Raw genomic sequence first — 19,598 nt, 5'->3', positions numbered from 1 at the left:
TTTCCATTCATGTGAATAACTGGTGTGGAAGCACTATGATTTATTACTATATAAATACTTATGATTAGTTTTATTATTAGTAGTTGTAATCATGCTCATAAATGATCATGAACATGATGAAATGTTTATGATGATCATGATCATGACTATGATGATGATGATCGTCAGTTCTCATTGCATTCACATTTCCTTCACACGGCGTGATCTGAGCACTTGAATCAGTTTCTTCAGCTGGGCTTGCTGTCGGCGCTGTGCAGCCACTGTCCTCAGGCAGACCAGCGGGCCAAGGGCGGAGCTGAGCGGTAACACGAACACGACCATGCCGTCATGGACTTTGTGCAAAGCGGCACTACTGCCTGAACCTACCGCTCTGACCAGTCCAAAGGAAAACCAGCACACAGCGTCCGTCACCATCATGTTCCTCGTTAACTGGACTGATGAAAACACCGAGGTCCCCGAGGGGTCCAGTATCAGGTTATACTGCAGTGTTGGCTTGTACAGGAGAACGTGACACGTCACAACCATCATGCACAACACACAGTTGAGACCCACGGTGACCGTGAACCACCTGAACGCATGGTCAGAGCCACCACTTTGAAACAAGGCCAGACGGCACAGACCAGACTGGTCATCGAGACCCCAGTGTGACAGTCCAGGAAGTAAAGGTACAAGCGACAAAAGCGTTCCCAGGACCCATGTTACCGTATACAGTGCAAGGGTTGAACTTGTACTGTAGGTCCGTGAATATCTGGGAAAGCAGAGGGTGATGATCTGATCCAGTGTGATGAGGCAGATGGTCAGCACTGACACCTCACTGGACAGAAGGGAAAGGAAGCCACTCACTTTGCAGGTCACGCCGTCAGTCCACGTCTTCATGAAGTCAATATATTTCCTACCAAATATTTCATTGGCTACAACTGATACACCAACGTGGAATCCCATCAGAATTTTAGCAAAGTGCAATTGACTCATTAACTTCACAAACTTGCCCTGAACTTGTTTCTCGGTTATAAACGTAAACAGGAAGCACACGAAGTTCCCTGGAATAGCAAACACACAAACGACCCAAAAGAAAGCATTGATTGGTTTATTTGGCATCAACTGTTGGCAGGACGAGATTATCGGCTGTGGAGCAAAGCAATTCTTCATCTTCGACGTTTTGGGAAGTACGTTTTCACAGCAAACTAGATAGTTTGATGAAAATACGTTTTGTAAGTAATTTAACCGTGATAAGAAATCAAGCGGCCAGGTACCAATAAGATTACCTGTTATGTCTAAGTCAGATAATGATGGCATGTTTATAAACCCCACATGTCTGACAGTTTTGATAGCACAAAAGGATGAATTGAAATGACGTACTGCAGGTAAATACAAAGAGAGTTCATGTCTGAGTTCTTCAAGGTGAGTTTTCGACACGTCTATTTTCGTTAGCGCATAGTGGATGCGTTTGGGTGATTCATTTGTCACCTGCGAAAGAGGGTTGTTTGCGAGTTTCAGAACCCTTAAATTTGGTAGGTGGAGGAAAACAGCCAGGTCAATAGTTCTCAGCTGGTTATTTTCAAGATCAATGAACTGCAGATTGGGCAGTTCCGTTCCTGAAATATTAGTCAAAGAACAAAAGGACAGGCTCAGACGAACGAGATAAGCATTTTTACTAAACTCCACCAACCTCATTCCCGAACCCATAGCGTCTACATATCGCATGTGAGTCGAGAGCTGTGCTGAGGAAGGTGCAACACACTTGATATATTCACCTTGACATACACAGTTCGGAGGACAATCCACAGCACACATGAACTCGTCATCGTTGTGTGGGCACTGACCCCAACCATCACAAAGGTCATCCCCATGCACACAGACCACAGAGAGGTGACACTTATAGAAACCCGGACAGCTCGCTGTTTCACAGTCCAGTTCATCTTCTCCATAAACGCAGTCAGAAAACCCGTTGCATCGTGTGTAGACTGGGAGACAGTACCGCCATTCAGATGTGCAGGAATAATAGCTGTCAGGACAAGGCTGGTCAGCTTCCATCACCTGGTGAGTAAAGAAACCTGTGCCGTCCAGGCTGATGAGAAACCGCTGTCTCGGGTCTAAACCTCTGACTGCATGCGGATGCTCAGAGGAGCAACCGAACTTTTCATCGGAATCATCCAGACAGTCCGAGAATCCGTTACAGCGCTGACTGTGCAGAACACACTGACCGTTCAGGCACAGGAAGTCATCACACGACACATGCTGACAGAAAAGCTCGTCGCTGTTGTCTGGGCAGTCCTGTCTGAAGTCACACACAAAGCTATAGTGTAGTGCTGTAGCGGTATCATCGCAGTGAAACATAGCAATCTGGCGTACCGTGTTGTTCGTGAGTACAGCCATGTTTTCAGTTTCGTTCGAGAACTTAGCATACTGGGATTCTACCATTCCACCAAGGGATTCTACCTTTCCACCAAGACTGCCAGAATCGCACGTCAGTAACACGAGTGTCAAGTGACCACTTTTGCATTGCAGTAACAGTTGGTTGGTTTGTGTGGAGACCAAGTGAATGGGGTTCAAATGAATAAACACCTTTTCGGGAATCACATACACAGATTGTGCATTCATTTCACACAAAATATCATTCATCTGGCTAGGCCCATCACGAAATAGTCGCATTGAATAGAGCTGAAAGAGACGTATTTCCCTGGAAGGTGTATCATATTCGTGACCTCCTTGGACAAAACTCAAGTCGTATACCATGGTATTGTCAAACCATCTATGAAATTTACTGTACATAAACGACACAGAATACCACCAACCAGTGGTGTAACCAAAGTATATAAGAAACATTTCATTGTTCTTGAAAATATTCCAAACGTCTTCCTTTTCTTTCCTTGTTTTTAGTGAAGCCAGTTTGAAAGATCTTTTTGTACACTCATAGTGCCCAAATTCAATGTCAATAAATTTTCCTAAAGAAATGAGTTGGAAACACTTGTTCCGTGAAGCCACCAGGCCTTGGCAGCCGGCACTGCTGAAGGAACAGTGTTCTGTTTCATCTGACCCATCTGCACACTCTGTCTTCAGATTACAGTGCACGTGCTCGTGGAGGTTGAAGTGCTGGTTCACAGAACAGTTGAATAAACCGCTGGCTAATGTTATGGGCTGTTCAGACTCAGGAAAAACAGAGAAAAATATTTTGAAGAAAGCGTGACTGTCTTGACCAAAAATAACGAACTCAATTTCAAGGCATGATGCCAGAAAAACCGTTGCCGGTGTGGAATTCAGGACGCAAGCAGGACGTCTGAATGGCTTCATTCTGTCTCCTTGTCTGTACATCAGAATTAATTTCCCTGATTCTCTGTGTCTGAAGTTTCTTATCGTTTGTTGGAAACTTAAGATAAAGGCATATCCAGGCTGTGCTTTCAGTTCTGTCTTGATAGAAAACCAGTCTGTCAGGAGATTGGGCAGTATAAGATACCCGGAATCACCTGTTGAGTTCTTCCAAATAACACCACGACGTTCTATGGCCTTGAAATCAAATTTTACGAGAGGAGTGTTATAGTTCAAAATAAATATATGATTTGCTCTTGTTTCAATATATAGTTCATCAAGAGTATGATAATTACACCTAACATATTTGCATCCACATGAAATACTATATTCTAAACGCCACCTTAATTGACGACACCAATGCCCAAAAATAGTCACACATGAAAGCCAATGAAGGGAATCACACCAGTATGCTAACCTTTTGATTTGAACCTGCAAGAACCTGTCCTTGTGCACCTGTAGGTGCAGTTTACATAAAGAAGTGGAGTCACCACACACACCATAAACAGCACCTTGCTGGGATGGATACAAAAGCAATCTGCTGTCACAGTCTGACACGTTGGTCCATATGACTGTCTTGTCAGAGCCGTTTTGACGAGCGAGATATTCTGCCCCTGGACAAGTATCAACTGTCCTCAGCGAACCCGCCGTTGTATTGATGACATTATTGTATGGACTTTTCTCATTTAAACCAATGCCAGTGCAAAATAAACAAGTCGAAGACAACAGTGAACACACAAGCAATATGAAAAATGGCAGACAAAGATGATCAAGTTCTCTGCCAGATATTGAAGCTGTAACTTTACCCATTGTATCGTGTCTTTTCTTTTGTTTTGCATCCAGATACAAATATTTACAATTCAGTGAACATCATTGTTCCAACATGACAGACATTGATTTTTCTGATTGTTCAGCTGGTTAGTCTCCACCACAACGTGTAGCTGTTGTTAAAAAGACATGGAAGAACTCATCAACAGTAATGGTCTGAGCACCTTGGCCACCACGTGCAGCCCACAGAGGATCACTCCACTCTTGTTCAGAGGCTGAAGCCACCTTCAGTGAAGAAGCCCACAGAAGATCACTCCACTCTTGTTCAAGGCTGAAGCCACCTTCAGTGGAGCGGGGGCCCAGTGGCAGGGCGCTCGACTTGGAAAAGAATGACCACGAGTTCGAGTCCGGTTTACTGACTGGGATTTTTACTCTCCTCTCCCCACCACCCTGAACAAAACCATGCCAAAATTACAGGGCAGGTAGGCCTAACTGCGAACAGCGTGTAATTGTGAACGGTTCGTGTGCCGCCCCACTTTGAAGCGTTCTCACCACACACGTTTCACGGTTTAACGTCTGCTTCATAGGCTACCTCACTCGTTCTGATACGTTAATGCATCTTCATTCCAAGAACCAGTCAAACATCAGCTATTCCTGGCTATCTATTTCCGTGTGTGTGTGTTGTGCGCGCGCGCGCGCGCGCGTGTGTGTGTGTGTGTGTGTGTGTGTGTGATAAAAATCAACAACAGAACAGTCTGGTGCGATGTTACATTAGTTTGTTTTTTCTCTCATGAATTCAAGACCTGTTTCTGTATTCATTGACCACATGTACCGAACTCATTGTTCGCAGTTAAACTTGTCCGTTCACATTCACCCTCAGACACCCCTGCTATTTCAACCGTTGAAAAAAAAGCAGTAGTCGAAATTTCATGGTGAAACCAATCAGAGAAAGCCTTCAAGAACAGATCAGTTTCAGTTTCAGTAGCTCAAGGAGGCGTCACTGCGTTCGGACAAAACCATATTCGCTGCACCACATCTGCCAAGCAGATGCCTGACCAGCAGCATAACCCAACGGACAGAACCGCTACATTTGATCGCACGACCTGTTACCTATTCAGTACACACGTTGAGCTAGTCGCCTCGACTTGATCGTTCCCAATTAGATCTACCTACATTATAAGATGCTTGAGTCATAATGTGTTTATTCTGAAACATTTGTACATGGATTGTATTAAGTTGAGGTTACATAGGGTCGTGTTAACACCTGTGACTAATTACATCAGTATAAACAAAGTTTGTTAATTCAGCCTTTATAGTGTTCAACTAAGCTTCTTCTAATTTGAATATATATATATATATATATATATATATATATATATATATACACACACACACACTTACAAAAAGAAGAAACCAGAACAACAACACTTTGGTGTTGACTCAATTTTCGCCTTTATTGGCTTGATCACAGTTACAGCTTCAATGATTTAAAACACACATGCAGTCCTTTATTATAAGCCTCTGGGTCGTTCTGAGAGGCAAACTGAAAGGACACGCATGTGTGCCCCATACCTTGTGAGGTTGTCTGTCAGCTTCCCCAGCGCCTGTCTGTTGGGGACCTGGTCTGCCATGCTGGTGGATCCACAGAAGCCTGCAGATGTCATGGAGATCAGTAGAAATGCAGAGTATAACACCAGCAGGCTGCCTTTTGTTGCCACACCGGTGTGTTATTGGATCAATGACTACGTCGATACTGGGCGCTTCTTAAACATTATATATGTATATGTATATATATATATATATATATATATATATATATATATATATATATATATGTGTGTGTGTGTGTGTGTGTGTGTGTGTGTGTGTGTGTGTGTGTGCCCTTAGGAGAAACTGACATATAAATTTGAAACGTTTCAGTTTGACGTAGATCACTGCGTCTTGTAATGTTCTGCATACCTGAGACAAACTGAACATACATCAAGTGCATGACATGTCATAAATGTTCCCCGTGATTCTCATGATTACTGACGTTTGTCATGTTCAAGTGCAAGAATAAACTTTATTGATCAATACATTCCACCCAAAGAGTAAATTATACAAGGATGACGAAGGAGACAACGGGAGAGAGAGAGAGAGAGAGAGAGAGAGAGAGAGATAGTGTGTGTGTAGTTGTCTTCAGTTTAACGTCTTCCACTTTAAGTGATATTAGACGAAAAAAAGAAAGGGGGGGGGGGGGGAAGGGGTGGCGGGGGGAGGGGGAGTTGGTGGGGGGGAAGAGGGCGGGGAGTGTTGGTGGGAACAGTATTGGGCAGAGGGTGAAGAATGGTGTGTGCGCATGTGTGTGTGTGCGCATGTGTGTGTGTGGTGGGGAAAGGTACAGAGCACTGGAGAAAATAAGACATTAAAAGGGGAGACATAGGCATAATATAGAAGAAAACGCTAACATCAAACAACTGTAACTATAACATGTCCAATTGGACTATGCAGCAAACCTTCTGCAATAGCAGATAACATCTTGAATTGTCAAATGTACATTCACAAAATTTTTCCGAGAAGTTTGGTAAAAATGATTTCAGACTCTGACATTCAAAGAGTATGTGTTTGCTAGAAATAGACTCTCCAGATATACATTTAACATTTCTGCTGAACTTTGTTATAAAAGCGTTCAGCTTTATCCTGTTTGATAATACCTGAATTTGCCTTAATCTGATTAAATTACTGAATGTATTTGACTGATTGATAGATTCCGGTTGTTGAATGTTATTCATATTTTTATTTGCCATTTTGCTGGTATACTTCCCTGACTTTGCTCCATGATGCTTTTTCTAGTAAGTGGTACCCCTCTTGTACAGACAAAGGCACATAAAGTTCTGTGATTCCCTGTTGGTGTTTTGCACCTTTTCTTGCAGCCCTGTCAGCCCATTCATAAAAAAGGAGACCAAGGTGAGAAGGAAGCCAACAAAAAGTTATATGTGTTCCTCTCAAATTCAAAAGATGTACAATGTGACTTATTTCAATTATTACTTGTACTTGTTCTTACAATTTGATGAGTTTAAAGCATATCATACAGATTTTGAATCAACACAAAACAAGACTTGTAGAAGACAAACTGGAAGATCAATGTGGCCGTGCTCCGAGTGGTTCTAACAGGGGTATGGCACAAAAGACTTAACTGATTGATTGAATGAAAGGATAGACAAGATCCCACGCACAGGCCAGGAACATATAGAGGCCAGTCACAAATGGGTTTTTCTATTGTTTTATTTACAATAGTTATTTGATGAGAAGAAAACCTAAGAGAAGAGAATAGAAGAGAAGACAAGAACTAAGAGAAGAAGACAGTGCAGCGATACGTAGCAAAGTGTCAGCCGTTGTGGGGACACACACGACACACTGCCCGCGACACAGCAAGAGAGAGAGCAGGCTCTGGTCAGATGACTGACCAGGTATAAAATGACCACTCATCATTCACTGTGCCAATTTATGCAAGTTTAGCGGACCACAAAGTCCGTCACGTGTGCTTGTGAGCAGATCGTCACTAATCAATCCGATGACAATTGTGTTCGTTTAAAGGTGTTAAGTGACAGATTTCTAAATGATTCCTGAACCGATTTACGTCGGATATGTTGCAAAAGAAAGAGCTCAACACCTACTTTATAATGAGTATAAAATGAAGTGTTGGTTATTTAAGATGAATTTATAATCTTAATTTAAGTCACCTGAATAGGGTCAGTTTTAACGAGCTCGTCGCTGAAAATTACAAACTGCGTTAAATCAGTGTAACGTAGGCAAGCATAAATGGAATAGATTTAAAGATGGAATTGCGACGATTCTGCCAGTATATAATACTTGTAGTTTACTGATCTGACAAAAGAGGTATTAATTAATTACGGTGGAACAGAAACACAACTTTGCTCTCAGCCAATGACGTACGGCGATGCGACACTGGCCAAGCAGATGGCCTGGCGAGGACAAAATGATGTAAGCGGAGTGACGTCACACAAGTCTGAGCGCTGGTAAGGAGGGAAAACGTCGTCTGCTTTAGCTTGTGTGTGAGCAGTTTTGGAGCAAGCATAGCGCGCTTGGTCACATCAAGAATATAATTTAAAGCCATAAGAACAGCGATAAGTTCAGCTGTGAATATTGATCGATCTTTACCAATATGGTATGATCGTTCAGTTTTCAGTTTTGGAATAACGAAAGCTGAACCTGCTTGGCCATTGTCTAGGAGTGAGCCGTCTGGTAGAGTGCTTCGCCACAGTTCATGCCACCAGACTTTTATGCATGCATGCAGACAACACGGTGATAACGATCTCGTCTGTCCATTGTGTGGAAACGCTGAAGAAAGTGAGAAACTTCCCGTGTTGTTGTTGTCCATATTTGAATGAATTCAGAAACTACTTGACATCTAAGGAATATTTTAATCATTCTTCCTCCTCTCTTTTAAACTTGTTTTGCTCAAGATGTTACACCAAGAAGAACTGGTCGAACAGTTTGCAATATTGTGTTGTGTTGTATTGTATTGTGTTGTATTGTAATGTATTGTATTGTATTACTTTTTTTTTGTCACAACAGATTTCTCTGTATGAAATTCGGGCTACTCTCACCAGGGAGAACGCGTCGCTACACGGAGAGCGCCACTTTTTTCTTTCTTTTCTTTTCTTTTTGTCTTTTTTTTCCTGCCTGCACTTTCATTTGTTTTCATATTGAAGTGGATTTTCCTACAGAATTTTGTCAGATACAACTCTTTTGTTGCCGTGGGTTCTTTTACGTGCGCTAAGTGCATGCTGGTCACGGGACCTCGGTTATCGTCTCACCCGTGTGACTAGCGTCCAGACCACCACTCAAGGTCTAGTGGAGGGGGAGAAAATACTGGCGACTGTGGGATTCGAGCCAGTGCGCTCAGGTGCTCTCGCTTCCCAGGCGGAAGCCTTTCCTCTAGGCCATCACTCCACACAATATGTCTGTAAAATGCATTAAAAAGTCAGTGGGTAACCTTTACCGTAATATTAATAGTTGTGTTGTATATTCAGTTACACATGCATTCTTTGGCATTTCTTTGAAACACACATTTACACCACCTTTCATGAAGAGAGGTAATGTTCTTTTATTGAATGAATTTTCCAAATCTGAACTGGAATTTTGTTTGATGACTTCATTTAACTGCGAGGTATTGTCTTTTTTCTTTGCATCACATCCAGAACAGTCTTCTTTTTGTTCGTGGGTTGCAACTCCCACGATCACTCGTATGCATGAGCGGGTTCTTTCGTGTGTCATTGTTTTTACCCTACCGTTTTGTACCTGCCATGTAGGCTGCCATTTTCTGTGTTGGCGCATGCTAGGTATGTTTTTCTTTCCATAACCCACCGATCACTGACTTGGATTACGGGATTTTTATCGTAAGTGCTTGATCCATCTCTGCATGGATATACATACACACGAAAAGGGTTCAGGCACTGGCAGGTCTGCACGTCTGTTGACCTGGTGGAGTTTGGGAAGTGGGGGCGTGGGGGTTTCGAACTAACACGTCTCCATATCCGTAACCCATCAGGCACCGCGGCTTGGTCGGGAATCGTTCGAAGCCAGGACTTTCAGATTGAAAGCCCAACGCATTACCCACCCACTCAGTTGCTGTTTCCGTTGCGGTCCACAAGCAGGGTAGGCACTGTTGAGCCTGATGGTGTTCCCGTCACACCAGGGGACCGCCATCTGCACTCAGCCTGCCAGGCATCCCTCTGGTCCTTCCTTACAGTGCTATTCCGATTCGTCTGTTTCCAATTCGCCTGTTTCCGATTCGGCCATTCCCGATTTGACAATCACTAGGTGACCCTGTTCCTGTTTCGCCAATATGTACTCCGCAACTCACTCTCTCTCTCTCTCTTTCTATACATATATATATGCAAACTATTCAGCCCCCATGGTGGAATACCGACACAGAGAGAGCCTGGATAGAAAAACATGCGGCTGTCAAACTTTGGCAAAAAGAAAGAACAAAACCATCTCCGGACAAAGATATTGAAACAAAAATGAAAGAAAAAACTAAACAGTTTGAAGTCATTGCTCGAGAGGCCAAAAATGACAAGTGGAAACAGTTTTGCGAGGCACTCAGTTATGACACAACATTGACAGAGTTCTGGCAATTTTATCGTCGCATGGAAGGGAAAACGTGCACAACAACAACCCCAGACATGTTAGACACTGACGGAACCAAGCTTAAGACAAACGAAGAAAAAGGATCTGCCTTGCTCAAACGTTTCATACAACAGAGTGATCAAAGAAACTCAGATGAGAAAAAGAAATATGTTGAGGAGTTAAACCAAACCCTTATGCAGACTGGACCTGATGATGACAATGGATGATCTAAACGAGGCAATAGCTAAATGCGAGAAAGAATCGGCTCCTGGCCCAGACAAAGTTCGTTACTCAGACATCAAGGAGCTATCGGAAGAAGACAGAAGCAAACTTTTCAATCTATATCAAAACAGTTTCCACAATGGACAGGTGCCGGAGGACTGGACACACAGCTTCTTAAAACCCATACCAAAACCAGGAAAGGACCATCGTCAGGTAAGCGGCTACCGGATCCTAACCATGCAAAACATTGCTGGAAAGCTCATGGAACGCATGATAGCCAGGAAACTTGCAAGGGATCTTGAACACAGGCACATTCTCCCTTCAAATCAAGGTGGTTACAGAACAGGCAAGTCCACATGGGAAAATGCAGCTGCTTTTGCATATGAGGTGTATGAAGGATTTCAAAGAAAAGAAGAAACACTAGCAGTAGCAATTGACCTTGAAGATGCCTACAATAAAGTCCAGTTTGCGCACCTCATGGAGCTGCTACTAAGGTATGGAGTAAGTTTGACACTGACAAGATGGATAGCAGCAGCACTTCAGGAAAGAACCGTCGTCCTACGCCTCGGAGATTGGATGTCTGCACCTTCTAAACTATCCATGGGACTGCCACAAGGGTCTCCGCTCTCTCCTGTCCTCTACAATGTCTACACGAAGGGCCTTGCAGACTTAAACAACAATGGAATTGCTCGGGTGCTTACCCTTGCGGATGATGGCCTGGTCTTCAAAACTTCGAAAAATGCTCAGGAAAGAACTAAAGCCGTCCAGAAACAACTAAACAATATTGCTCAATGGTGCAAAGACACAGGATCTTCCATCAATCCAGCGAAATCCCAAACGTTGCTGTGCACCCTCAACAACAAAACCGCGAGCAAATCACCACCTTCTGTGTCATTCGATGGGATTCAAATTGAGAAAACTGAATGCCTACGCTACCTAGGAATACACTTCGACAGGATGCTGACCTTCAGAAAACATACGGAAAATACTGTTCTCAAATGCAAAAAAGGCCTTTCAGTCTTAAAAGCAATGGCAACCAAAGGAATTGAACAACGCCACCTCTTCCTGCTATACCAATCACTCGTCCTCAGTGTGATCGACTACGGACTTGGGCTAACAACACCGTCTCAAAGCAACCTCCTAAAATTAGAAAGAGTACAAAATGAAGCTATGAGGCTGATCCTTGGAACAACAAAAGACACGCCCACAGATACCTGCTTGACCTTCCTTCAGTGCAGGCCAGAAACAAGTTAGAACAGGTCAAGACCTACTTCAAAGCATTAGAAAACCCTCAAAACCCACTGCATGACGCAGTCAAAGAACCAAAAGGCAGCCGTCTAGGACGAGGAAGATCATGGATGGGGCAAGCAGAAGACACAATCCAGCTGGTATGCCGACTACAAGACCTGAAAGAAACAAAAGAATGGGAGAAAACCCCCGAAAACCTCAACCATCTATTCAACACAGTCATTTCACCCACTCTAGGAAGACATTGTCGGGAATGGCCAGAGGGCAAAACTGATGCGGAAGTGAAGCTACTTATAGAAGAAAACAGTAAAAAAGAGGACATCATCATATACACAGATGGCTCAGTCACCAAAGACCAGTCTGGTTGGGGATTCACTGTGAAACAAAATGGAAAAACAATTTGGGAAGAGAATGCTGCCTACAAAGTCACAACCTCCAGCCTAACAATGGAAGTTGAAGCTGTGACACATGCCCTCCAGTGGCTATCGTCCATCCATACGCCCGGAAACCAACATGCCATGATTCTAACAGACTCAATGAACCTCATACAGAAAATTGAAAGCGGAATGGGAAGCCCAGAGTGGCATAACGCAATGCGCAACTTTCAGATTAAAAAACTCACATGGTCATACTGCCCGGGACATGCAGGTGTTAAGGGAAATGAGCGAGCTGACAGACTTGCTGGTAACGCAACACCAACGAGCGGCCTACATCTAGGAAAATCGGAAATCCTCAGAAAAGTCAAAGAATACCAAAAAGAACAGGTACAAGGCCATCACACCATCGATCGCCTCAAAGAAATAGAAGCAGAGAGACGGAGCGGCCGCAAGTCTAACATGAAAGGTAGAGCACGATGCTTTGCAAATCAAACAAATATCGGCATCATTTCCAAACCAACATTGCGCAAATTTCTTCAAAACAGAACAGAGTCTCTGTGGGCCTTTCCAAATACAATAAACTGAGCAACACACTAGACGCCACGTTCTTGGCATCAGAGATCTTTTCCCATCCCTCTTGCGGCCAGTCAGTGGCAGCCTCTGTGCGTGTGTGTATGTGTGTGTTTGTGTGTATGTGTGGGTCTGTGCTTTTGAGTGCGTTTGTGAATGCGCGAGAGTGAAAGTGTACACAAGTGTCAGGAGAGATATGTGTACGTGTGTGTGTGTGTGTGTGTGTGTGTGTGTGAGGGGAGGTGGGAGTGCGGGGGGAAGTGGGATAGAGGATGAGGTATGTGAGTGTATGCATGCCTACACTGTGGGAGCAACAGGATATTGGAACGTATATATATATATATATATATATATATATATATATATATATATATACATATATATATATATATCTTTGTATGTACGTGTGTGGGGTTGGGGGTGGGAGATATGGGCGTATGTGTGTGTGCTTGTACAAGTAAGTGTTCATCTCTGTGAGTATGTGTTTGTGTGTGTGTGTGTGCCGTGGAAGCTGCGATACGTAGACTAGAAATGAGTGTGTGGAGGAGGGGGTAGAGGAGGTGCAAGGTAATGTGTGTGTGTGTGTGTGTGTTGGAGCTCATGTACGTTTATATGTATTTGACTGTGCTTTCATATGTGCTTGTACAAGTAAGTGTTCATCTCTGTGAGTGTGTGTTTGTGTGTGTGTGTGTGTGTGTGTTGTGGAAGCTGCGATACTCAGACTAGAAATGAGTGTGTGGAGGAGTTGGGTAGAGGAGGTGCAAGGTATTGTGTGTGTGTGTGTGTGTGTGTGTGTGTTGGAGCTCATGTACGTTTATATGTATTTGACTGTGCTTTCATATCTGTGAAACTGCATGTTTGGTGCATTTCTGTTATGCATGTGTGGGTGTTTGTGTGAATGTGTGTCTTCATGTTTTACATTTATTCGCTTATTTATCACCATTGTTGTCTTATTTATTTATTTATTTATGTTTTATTATTATCATTTTATTAGTATTACTAATATTATTACTACTACCTTTTTCTATATTATAATTATTATTTATTTATTTATGCAAGCTTATCTATTATTTATTCCGCCGTTTTGTTTTGTTTTTTTTGTTTTTTTCAAGGCCTGACTAAGCGCGTTGGGTTGCGCTGCTAGTCAGGCATCTGCTTGGCTTGGCAGATGTGGTGTAGCGTATATGGTTTTGTCCGAACGCAGTGACGCCTCCTTGAGCTACTGAAACTGAAACTCTCTCTCTCTCTCTCTCTCTCTCTCTCTCTCTCTCTCTATATATATATATATATATATGTGTGTGTGTGTGTATTTGTATTTCTTTTTATCACAACAGATTTCTCTGTGTGAAATTCGGGCTGCTCTCCCCAGGGAGAGCGCGTCGCTACATTACAGCGCCACCCATTTTTTTTTTTTTTTTTTTCCTGCATGCAGTTTTATTTGTTTTTCCTATCGATGTCGATTTTTCTACAGAATTTTGCCAGGAATAACTCTTTTGTTGCCGTGGGTTCTTTTACGTGCGCTAAGTGCATGCTGCACACAGGACCTCGGTTTATCGTCTCATCCGAATGACTAGCGTCCAGACCATCACTCAAGGTCTAGTGGAGGGGGAGAAAAATATCGGCGGCTGAACCGTGATTCGAACCAGCGCGCTCAGATTCTCTCACTTCCTAGGCGGACGCGTTACCTCTAGGCCATCACTCCACGGAGTATAAAAGAAGAGTGAGTAAATGATTATAATCTGGACTTTGCTTCAAAACTCCGCCAGATGCCGTCAAAGGATCCTAAAACATACTGGGGTTTGTTAAACAGAAATACGAAAATGAATGAGATAAAATTGCCTACTTGTAAAATGTTTTATGACATGTTTAGAAATATGAATCTTGAGGCTTATGAGAATGATGTGAATAATGCTACATTAGAAGAAAGTGTGCAATAAAATCCTCTTCTGAATGATTTCATATCCAAAGCTGAGGTGGCGAAATGCGTTAAAATGTTAAAAAGCAATAAGGTAAGTTGATTAGATAGCATTTTAAACGAATTTCTCAAAGCCTCGAATGATAAAATGGTAAATATATATGTTAAATTGTTCAATCTTGAGTTGTTGACTGACAAGGTTCCATCTGACTGGACTGTAGGGATGATAAGACCGATATTTAAAAATAAAGGCTCATCTGATGACCCAAATAAATATCGTGGTATTACAATGTTATCTTGTTTTGGTAAACTATTTACACGTATTTTGAATGAGCGTCTGAAACTATATATTGAGAATCATCATATATTGGGACAGGAGCAAGCTAGATTTCGAAGTGGTTTTTCACATTAGACCATCTATTTACTTTGGTATTACTGATATTTTGTTATTTAAGTAAAAGAGATTATATTGTGCATTTTTAGATTATGAGAAAGCTTTTGATAAGGTTAACAGGGCTAAAAATTATTAAGTTGTGGTATAAATGGTAAAATACTCCAAATAATTATAAACATGTTTGATGACGCTCAATCATGTGTTATGGTTCATGACGGAATATCCGATTTTTTCAGTTCAAATGTTGGGGTGAGGCAAGGAGAAAATCTCTCCCCGATAATATTTGCATTATTCTTAAATGATATGAAACCTCACACCTACAAGATGAACTAGATGGATTAGCAACTATTGCCGTTGATGTTAAGAAAATGAATATGAACGAACAGGATGCTAATGTTTTCTTAAAACCTTTTGTCCTGCTTTACACAGTCGACACTGTGATTTTTTCAGAGACGGTCACAGGTTTCCAAAATAGTCTTACTGCAATGAGACATTATTGTGAGAAGTGGGAGTTAACTCTGAAGGCCAAAAAGTGTAAAGTACTAGTTTTTTAAAGGGCAAATTAAGAACATTTCCTGATTTTCATATTGACAAGGACAAACTGAGGTTGTGAGTGAGTTTCAGTACTTGGGACTTAAACTTAATTACAATGATATAATGTATGTTGCCCAGCGAGACCTGTACGACCGTACCTCGAGAGCAGCGTTTGCACTTCTGAGGAAGACTAATCAATTAAAGCTCCCTGTTGATCTGATTATCAACATATTTGATAAAACAGTTCTTCCTGTACTTACATATGACTGTGGAATTTGGGGTTTTGATATTTCTGGTATTGTGGAAAAATAAACTGCAATTGAAATTCTACAAATTAGTTCTGAACCAATACCTTAAATGTGTTCACACTAGCTTGAATGAAATTGGATTTAGTAGCTTTTGGTTAAACAAGCACAGTCTTGAAGTACATCCCACTTGGTTCAAAGAGAAGGTTGAATGTTGTTTAAAAGATCAGTTTTTGCAAGATTGGTATAGACATATAGATGATGATACTATGTATATAAACTATAGGATGTTTATGCCAAATTTTGGTCAAGATGCTTACTTTACTGTGCTACCAAATAACTGTGTTATCCAGTTAAGTTTGGGACAACCAATAATGCTTTACCTGATAATAGTCAACGCTTCAACAATTTACCAAGAAACAAAAGAAGCTGTGATAAATGTTACACTAACGACATTGCTGATGAGTTCCACTATTTGTTTGTGTGTCCTTTCTTTGAAAGTGACAGACGAATGTAACTACACAGATGTTATAGAAACCGCCCAAACTCCCTTAAATTCCACTTACTGTTTTCCGGAAAAAAACCCCCACAAAAGAATATTGTTAAAACTAAAAGCATTTGTCCATTCTATTTGTAGTTCCTTTCAGTAAAGCTACGTCGGTGGTTAATGGATGAGGATGAATTATTTATTAGTGTATATTGGTGGTGACTATTGGTCTTTTGTTTTTTCCTCTTTGTTCTTTTGACATCACTCTTATTGTTTGCAAGGTATATCTAAAATATGTATGTATGTAACGTTTCGATGCCCCCAGGGGGCACAAGAAATATACTTTTTGCCTTGTCTTGCCTTGCCTTGCATGTGTGTGTCTGTGTGTGTGCTCGCGCGTGTGCGCGTGCAGATGTGTGTGTGTGTGTGTTCGCGCGCGCTCTTATGTTTATGTGCGTGCTTACATGTGTGTGCTTGTGAAGGTAATATGACCGTGAATTTAAGGGGGTCATCTCTGTGCTTACCCGCCACACCATAACTCCCAGAATGGTCCCAGGACAAGGTAACTTAAACTGGGTCAGCTTGACCCATTTGGAGGTAATGCTTCGTGTTGATCCAGACTGGGTGAACGTGAGTGACCCATATGGGGGCATTACTTCGCAGTAACCCAAACTAGGTCATCATGATACATTTCAAGGTCCGACTTTGTTTGGGGCAAAAACTGGGTTAGGATCAAAGAGGGTGAAAAAACAAAACTCGAATGCTTTTTTCAGTATGAAACATTTTAAAACAAAACAAAACAAACTTACACAAAAAGAACGAATAATAATTAGACATAAAACCGGAGAGTAAGGGGATGCAATACCAAAATGAACTAAGATCTTACAGATAGATAGATAAATAGATAGATAGATAGATATATAAACAAAGGCTGCAGCATTTCACAGTTCACGTTTTGTTGTGGATCAATCCTGGGGCAATCTTGATGAAGTCAACACATGAGCACTGTCAGATGTATCAGATATCTGTCACTTTGAGACAGGAATCATTGCAGTTTGCCTTTCAGTTTCAGTTTCTTATATATACATCGGACTGTACATATTTACGTTAGGATAAAGAACATGCCGGCAGTTTTGTTTTTACTAAAACACTTATTCTCTTTGATACAGTAGGGATAAAGGTGACACAGCAAGGCTCAACATCTTGACACAGCAAGGCTGAACATCTTGACACAGCAAGGCTCAACATCATGACAGCAAAGATCAACATCTTGACACAGCAAGGCTCAACATCTTGACACAGCAAGGCTCAATATCATGACAGCAAGGCTCAACATCTTGACACAGCAAGGCTCAACATCTTGACAGAGCAAGGCTCAACATCATGACAGCAAGGCTTAACATCTTGACACAGCAAGGCTCAACATCTTGACAGCAAGGCTCAACATCTTGACACAGCAAGGCTCAAAATCTGGATAGAGCAATGCTCAACATCGTGACAAACAATGCTCAGTTACACAGCAAGGCTCAGCATCATGACACAGCATGACACAGCTCAGTGTAACAACAGGTCAGTGTAACAACAAGGCTTACCATCATGACAAAGCAAGGCTCATGATACAGCAAGACTCGCCATCATGACACAGCAAGGCTCACCATCATGACATAGCAAGGCTCATGACACAGCAAGGTTCACCATCATGACACAGCAAGGCTCACCATCATGACATAGCAAGGCTCATGACACAGCAAGGTTCACCATCATGACACAGCAAGGCTCACCATCATGACATAGCAAGGCTCATGACACAGCAAGGTTCACCATCATGACACAGCAAGGCTCACCATCATGACACAGCAAGGCTCATGACACAGCAAGGTTCACCATCATGACACAGCAAGGTTCACCATCATGACATAGCAAGGCTCATGACACAGCAAGGTTCACCATCATGACACAGCAAGGCTCACCATCATGACACAGCAAGGCTCATGACACAGCAAGGTTCACCATCATGACACAGCAAGGTTCACCATCATGACATAGCAAGGCTCATGACACAGTAAAGCTCAACATCTTGACACATCAAGGCTCAACATAATGACAGCAAGGCTTAACATCTTGACAAAGCAAGGTTTAACACCTGGACACAGCATGACACAGCAAGACTCAACATCTGCACATAGCAAGAATCAATGTCTGCACATAACAAGAATCAATGTCTACACATAGCAAGGATCAACATCTGCACATAGCAAGGCTCAGTGTCTATACATAGCAAGGATCAACATCTGCATATAGCACGGCTCAATGTCTACACATAGCAAGGATCACCATCTGCACATAGCAAGGTTCAATGTCTGCACATTGCAAGGCTCAATGTCTGCATATAGCAAGGCTCAGCACATTGTGTGACGGACCTGCGACAGTTACTGACAGTTTCCATATTCATAAAACTAAAACGCAAAACACAGGACCAAACCTAACGGCTTTAATAAGAACACTAAAAACAGACATGGTATTGAAACACCCATGACACTACGCAGAAGAAGAAGAAGAAGAACTGAAGAAGATTATGAATGAGTCAGATTTTTGTGCGGAACCTTTTCCTTTTCTAGCAATATTTGATATCTTAATACGGTAATGCACAAAGTGTTCCCATGGGTGTTTCAATACCATGTCTGTTTTTAGTGTTCTTATTAAAGCCGTTAGGTTTGGTCCTGTATTTTGCGTTTTGTGGCACAGGCCCACAGAACCCTCTCATATCCTGCAGTCCTGCCCCACCTTCGATGCTCTGAGACGCTAGGCATGGCCCAGCCCGGCGGAGCTCCAGGAGAAAATGTGGGGACCGGCGGGATCCCTGCGACGGACCGCGGACTTTGCTGTCCTGACCAGACTGAAAATCTAATGTAGCCATGTCTCAGAATGTCCAAGGTGGGGCAGGACTGCAGGATATGACAGGGGGTCTGTGGGCCTGTGCCACAAGGGCACTGGTCTGTGATATCTTCAGACGGTCGAGATGGGAGAGGAGCTGACAGTGTCCCGTTCTCAGTCTAAAGATTGTGACCTGTGCCGCTCTGTCCAGCTCATGGATGCCTTCTTTTTCGACTTCCGGCCCGACGTACAGACGTTGGCGCCATGCTTTCCCGAAGCTGTCTCTCGGTATTGTTTTTGCCTCGTTGTGGGACACTGGGTGGGCTGGCTGCTCTAATTTGCTGCCTGCCTTGGAAAGACCGTCTGCCCCTTCATTGCCCCTGTGTCACAGTGAGAGATTCATAATCAATATGCCCCAAAGAGGAAAAGAGTGCACATAAGTAATGACGACGACGCCCTGACCTGTCATCTCAGTCAGATCTCAGAGAGTCCACAGCTCTTCTCTGAGCAGCATACTGGTCAG

The sequence above is a fragment of the Babylonia areolata genome, chromosome 10 (assembly GCF_041734735.1).
Source record: "Babylonia areolata isolate BAREFJ2019XMU chromosome 10, ASM4173473v1, whole genome shotgun sequence".
In the NCBI taxonomy this organism is placed as follows: Eukaryota; Metazoa; Mollusca; class Gastropoda; order Neogastropoda; family Buccinidae; genus Babylonia; species Babylonia areolata.
The sequence above is the reverse complement of the archived record's forward strand: the minus strand, read 5'-3'. Positions refer to the sequence as shown.